Source organism: Pseudophryne corroboree, chromosome 9 (assembly GCF_028390025.1).
Source record: "Pseudophryne corroboree isolate aPseCor3 chromosome 9, aPseCor3.hap2, whole genome shotgun sequence".
NCBI lineage: Eukaryota > Metazoa > Chordata > Amphibia > Anura > Myobatrachidae > Pseudophryne > Pseudophryne corroboree.
This window is the reverse complement of record NC_086452.1, coordinates 362745071-362752024: the sequence shown is the minus strand read 5'-3', so window position 1 is coordinate 362752024 and position 6954 is coordinate 362745071.

The following is a 6954-nucleotide window of genomic DNA, read 5'->3' as shown; positions in this document are numbered from 1 at the left end:
AGCTACAGCTTCTTATTCAAAATGATGAAATCTGGTGTCTGTGCCCGCTTTACCACCATTTTCATGCCCAAATGCTTGTTGGTCAAGACAAACTGCAAGTGGGTGATATGTAAGTGACCACCCTGTGTGAGGTTCAAGTGTCAATTCTTTTGACCAACGCTGTTTAACCCTTGCACAGCTACAGCTTCTTATTCAAAATGATGAAATCTGGTGTCTGTGCCCGCTTTACCACCATTTTCATGCCCAAATGCTTGTTGGTCAAGACAAACTGCAAGTGGGTGATATGTAAGTGACCACCCTGTGTGAGTTTCAAGTATCAAATCTTTTGACCAACGCTGTTTAACCTTTGCACAGCTACAGCTTCTTATTCAAAATGATGAAATCTGGTGTCTGTGCCCGCTTTACCACCATTTTCATGCCCAAATGCTTGTTGGTCAAGGCAACTTGCAAGTGTGTGATATGTAAGTGACCACCCTGTGTGAGATTCAAGTGTCAAATCTGTTGACCAACGCTGTTTAACCCTTGCACAACTACAGCTTCTTATTAAAAATGATGAAATCTGGTGTCTGTGCCCGCTTTACCACCATTTTCATGCCCAAATGCTTGTTGGTCAAGGCAAATTGCAAGTGGGTGATATGTAAGTGACCACCCTGTGTGAGTTTCAAGTATCAAATCTTTTGACCAATGCTGTTTAACCCTTGCACAGCTACAGCTTCTTATTCAAAATGATGAAATCTGGTGTCTGTGCTCGCTTTACCACCATTTTCATGCCCAAATGCTTGTTGGTCAAGACAAACTGCAAGCGGATGATATGTAAGTGACCACCCTGTGTGAGTTTCAAGTGTCAAATCTTTTGACCAACGCTGTTTAACCCTTGCACACAACTAAAGCTTCTTATTCAAAATGATGAAATCTGGTGTCTGTGCCCGCTTTACCACCATTTTCATGCCCAAATGCTTGTTGGTCAAGACAAACTGCAAGCGGGTGATATGTAAGTGACCACCCTGTGTGAGTTTCAAGTGTCAAATCTTTTGACCAACGCTGTTTAACCCTTGCACAACTAAAGCTTCTTATTCAAAATGATGAAATCTGGTGTCTGTGCCCGCTTTACCACCATTTTCATGCCCAAATGCTTGTTGGTCAAGACAAACTGCAAGTGGGTGATATGTAAGTGACCACCCTGTGTGAGGTTCAAGTGTCAAATCTTTTGACCAACACTGTTTAACCATTGCACAGCTACAGCTTCTTATTCAAAATGATGAAATCTGGTGTCTGTGCCCGCTTTACCACCATTTTCATGCCCAAATGCTTGTTGGTCAAGACAAACTGCAAGTGGGTGATATGTAAGTGACCACCCTGTGTGAGGTTCAAATGTCAATTCTTTTGACCAACGCTGTTTAACCCTTGCACAGCTACAGCTTCTTATTCAAAATGATGAAATCTGGTGTCTGTGCCCGCTTTACCACCATTTTCATGCCCAAATGCTTGTTGGTCAAGACAAACTGCAAGTGGGTGATATGTAAGTGACCACCCTGTGTGAGTTTCAAGTATCAAATCTTTTGACCAACGCTGTTTAACCTTTGCACAGCTACAGCTTCTTTATTCAAAATGATGAAATCTGGTGTCTGTGCCCGCTTTACCACCATTTTCATGCCCAAATGCTTGTTGGTCAAGGCAAATTGCAAGTGGGTGATATGTAAGTGACCACCCTGTGTGAGTTTCAAGTATCAAATCTTTTGACCAACGCTGTTTAACCCTTGCACAGCTACAGCTTCTTATTCAAAATGATGAAATCTGGTGTCTGTGCCCGCTTTACCACCATTTTCATGCCCAAATGCTTGTTGGTCAAGACAAACTGCAAGCGGGTGATATGTAAGTGACCACCCTGTGTGAGTTTCAAGTGTCAAATCTTTTGACCAACGCTGTTTAACCCTTGCACAACTAAAGCTTCTTATTCAAAATGATGAAATCTGGTGTCTGTGCCCGCTTTACCACCATTTTCATGCCCAAATGCTTGTTGGTCAAGACAAACTGCAAGTGGGTGATATGTAAGTGACCACCCTGTGTGAGGTTCAAGTGTCAAATCTTTTGACCAACGCTGTTTAACCCTTGCACAGCTACAGCTTCTTATTCAAAATGATGAAATCTGGTGTCTGTGCCCGCTTTACCACCATTTTTATGCCCAAATGCTTGTTGGTCAAGACAAACTGCAAGTGGGTGATATGTAAGTGACCACCCTGTGTGAGGTTCAAGTGTCAATTCTTTTGACCAACGCTGTTTAACCCTTGCACAGCTACAGCTTCTTATTCAAAATGATGAAATCTGGTGTCTGTGCCCGCTTTACCACCATTTTCATGCCCAAATGCTTGTTGGTCAAGACAAACTGCAAGTGGGTGATATGTAAGTGACCACCCTGTGTGAGTTTCAAGTATCAAATCTTTTGACCAACGCTGTTTAACCTTTGCACAGCTACAGCTTCTTATTCAAAATGATGAAATCTGGTGTCTGTGCCCGCTTTACCACCATTTTCATGCCCAAATGCTTGTTGGTCAAGGCAACTTGCAAGTGGGTGATATGTAAGTGACCACCCTGTGTGAGATTCAAGTGTCAAATCTGTTGACCAACGCTGTTTAACCCTTGCACAACTACAGCTTCTTATTAAAAATGATGAAATCTGGTGTCTGTGCCCGCTTTACCACCATTTTCATGCCCAAATGCTTGTTGGTCAAGGCAAATTGCAAGTGGGTGATATATAAGTGACCACCCTGTGTGAGTTTCAAGTATCAAATCTTTTGACCAACGCTGTTTAACCCTTGCACAGATACAGCTTCTTATTCAAAATGATGAAATCTGGTGTCTGTGCCCGCTTTACCACCATTTTCATGCCCAAATGCTTGTTGGTCAAGACAAACTGCAAGCGGGTGATATGTAAGTGACCACCCTGTGTGAGTTTCAAGTGTCAAATCTTTTGACCAACGCTGTTTAACCCTTGCACAACTAAAGCTTCTTATTCAAAATGATGAAATCTGGTGTCTGTGCCCGCTTTACCACCATTTTCATGCCCAAATGCTTGTTGGTCAAGACAAACTGCAAGTGGGTGATATGTAAGTGACCACCCTGTGTGAGGTTCAAGTGTCAATTCTTTTGACCAATGCTGTTTAACCCTTGCACAGCTACAGCTTCTTATTCAAAATGATGAAATCTGGTGTCTGTGCCCGCTTTACCACCATTTTCATGCCCAAATTCTTGTTGGTCAAGACAAACTGCAAGTGGGTGATATGTAAGTGACCACCCTGTGTGAGTTTCAAGTATCAAATCTTTTGACCAACGCTGTTTAACCTTTGCACAGCTACAGCTTCTTATTCAAAATGATGAAATCTGGTGTCTGTGCCCGCTTTACCACCATTTTCATGCCCAAATGCTTGTTGGTCAAGGCAACTTGCAAGTGTGTGATATGTTAGTGACCACCCTGTGTGAGATTCAAGTGTCAAATCTGTTGACCAACGCTGTTTAACCCTTGCACAACTACAGCTTCTTATTAAAAATGATGAAATCTGGTGTCTGTGCCCGCTTTACCACCATTTTCATGCCCAAATGCTTGTTGGTCAAGACAAACTACAAGTGGGTGATATGTAAGTGACCACCCTGTGTGAGGTTCAAGTGTCAAATCTTTTGACCAACGCTGTTTAACCCTTGCACAGCTACAGCTTCTTATTCAAAATGATGAAATCTGGTGTCTGTGCCCGCTTTACCACCATTTTCATGCCCAAATGCTTGTTGGTCAAGACAAACTGCAAGTGTGTGATATGTAAGTGACCACCCTGTGTGAGGTTCAAGTGTCAATTCTTTTGACCAACGCTGTTTAACCCTTGCACAGCTACAGCTTCTTATTCAAAATGATGAAATCTGGTGTCTGTGCCCGCTTTACCACCATTTTCATGCCCAAATGCTTGTTGGTCAAGGCAACTTGCAAGTGTGTGATATGTAAGTGACCACCCTGTGTGAGATTCAAGAGTCAAATCTGTTGACCAACGCTGTTTAACCCTTGCACAACTACAGCTTCTTATTCAAAATGATGAAATCTGGTGTCTGTGCCCGCTTTACCACCATTTTCATGCCCAAATGCTTGTTGGTCAAGGCAAATTGCAAGTGGGTGATATGTAAGTGATAACCCTGTGTGAGTTTCCAGTATCAAATCTTTTGACCAACGCTGTTTAACCCTTGCACAGCTACAGCTTCTTATTCAAAATGATGAAATCTGGTGTCTGTGCCCGCTTTACCACCATTTTCATGCCCAAATGCTTGTTGGTCAAGACAAACTGCAAGTGGGTGATATGTAAGTGACCACCCTGTGTGAGTTTCAAGTGTCAAATTTTTTGACCAACGCTGTTTAACCCTTGCACAGCTACAGCTTCTTATTCAAAATGATGAAATCTGGTGTCTGTGCCCGCTTTACCACCATTTTCATGCCCAAATGCTTGTTGGTCAAGACAAACTGCAAGTGGGTGATATGTAAGTGACCACCCTGTGTGAGTTTCAAGTGTCAAATCTTTTGACCAACGCTGTTTAACCCTTGCACAGCTACAGCTTCTTATTCAAAATGATGAAATCTGGTGTCTGTGCCCGCTTTACCACCATTTTCATGCCCAAATGCTTGTTGGTCAAGGCAACTTGCAAGTGTGTGATATGTAAGTGACCACCCTGTGTGAGTTTCAAGTGTCAAATATTTTGACCAACGCTGTTTAACCCTTGCACAGCTACAGCTTCTTATTCAAAATGATGAAATCTGGTGTCTGTGCCCGCTTTACCACCATTTTCATGCCCAAATGCTTGTTGATCAAGACAAACTGCAAGTGGGTGATATGTAAGTGACCACCCTGTGTGAGTTTCAAGTGTCAAATCTGTTGACCAACGCTGTTTAACCCTTGCACAACTACAGCTTCTTATTCAAAATGATGAAATCTGGTGTCTGTGCCCGCCTTGCCACCATTTTCATGCCCAAATGCTTGTTGGTCAAGGCAAATTGCAAGTGGGTGATATGTAAGTGACCACCCTGTGTGAGTTTCAAGTATCAAATCTTTTGACCAACGCTGTTTAACCCTTGTACAGCTACAGCTTCTTATTCAAAATGATGAAATCTGGTGTCTGTGCCCGCTTTACCACCATTTTCATGCCCAAATGCTCGTTGGTCACGACAAACTGCAAGTGGGTGATATGTAAGTGACCACCCTGTGTGAGTTTCAAGTGTCAAATCTTTTGACCAACGCTGTTTAACCCTTGCACAGCTACAGCTTCTTATTCAAAATGATGAAATCTGGTGTCTGTGCCCGCTTTACCACCATTTTCATGCCCAAATGCTTGTTGGTCAAAACAAACTGCAAGCGGGTGATATGTAAGTGACCACCCTGTGTGAGGTTCAAGTGTCAATTCTTTTGACCAACGCTGTTTAACCCTTGCACAGCTACAGCTTCTTATTCAAAATGATGAAATCTGGTGTCTGTGCCCGCTTTACCACCATTTTCATGCCCAAATGCTTGTTGGTCAAGGCAAATTGCAAGTGGGTGATATGTAAGTGATAACCCTGTGTGAGTTTCCAGTATCAAATCTTTTGACCAACGCTGTTTAACCCTTGCACAGCTACAGCTTCTTATTCAAAATGATGAAATCTGGTGTCTGTGCCCGCTTTACCACCATTTTCATGCCCAAATGCTTGTTGGTCAAGACAAACTGCAAGTGGGTGATATGTAAGTGACCACCCTGTGTGAGTTTCAAGTGTCAAATTTTTTGACCAACGCTGTTTAACCCTTGCACAGCTACAGCTTCTTATTCAAAATGATGAAATCTGGTGTCTGTGCCCGCTTTACCACCATTTTCATGCCCAAATGCTTGTTGGTCAAGACAAACTGCAAGTGGGTGATATGTAAGTGACCACCCTGTGTGAGTTTCAAGTGTCAAATCTTTTGACCAACGCTGTTTAACCCTTGCACAGCTACAGCTTCTTATTCAAAATGATGAAATCTGGTGTCTGTGCCCGCTTTACCACCACCATTTTCATGCCCAAATGCTTGTTGATCAAGACAAACTGCAAGTGGGTGATATGTAAGTGACCACCCTGTGTGAGTTTCAAGTGTCAAATCTGTTGACCAACGCTGTTTAACCCTTGCACAACTACAGCTTCTTATTCAAAATGATGAAATCTGGTGTCTGTGCCCGCCTTGCCACCATTTTCATGCCCAAATGCTTGTTGGTCAAGGCAAATTGCAAGTGGGTGATATGTAAGTGACCACCCTGTGTGAGTTTCAAGTATCAAATCTTTTGACCAACGCTGTTTAACCCTTGCACAGCTACAGCTTCTTATTCAAAATGATGAAATCTGGTGTCTTTGCCTGCTTTACCACCATTTTCATGCCCAAATGCTTGTTGGTCACGACAAACTGCAAGTGGGTGATATGTAAGTGACCACCCTGTGTGAGTTTCAAGTGTCAAATCTTTTGACCAACGCTGTTTAACCCTTGCACAGCTACAGCTTCTTATTCAAAATGATGAAATCTGGTGTCTGTGCCCGCTTTACCACCATTTTCATGCCCAAATGCTTGTTGGTCAAAACAAACTGCAAGCGGGTGATATGTAAGTGATCACCCTGTGTGAGTTTCAAGTGTCAAATCTTTTGACCAACGCTGTTTAACCCTTGCACAACTAAAGCTTCTTATTCAAAATGATGAAATCTGGTGTCTGTGCCCGCTTTACCACCATTTTCATGCCCAAATGCTTGTTGGTCAAGACAAACTGCAAGTGGGTGATATGTAAGTGACCACCCTGTGTGAGGTTCAAGTGTCAAATCTTTTGACCAACGCTGTTTAACCCTTGCACAGCTACAGCTTCTTATTCAAAATAATGAAATCTGGTGTCTGTGCCCGCTTTACCACCATTTTCATGCCCAAATGCTTGTTGGTC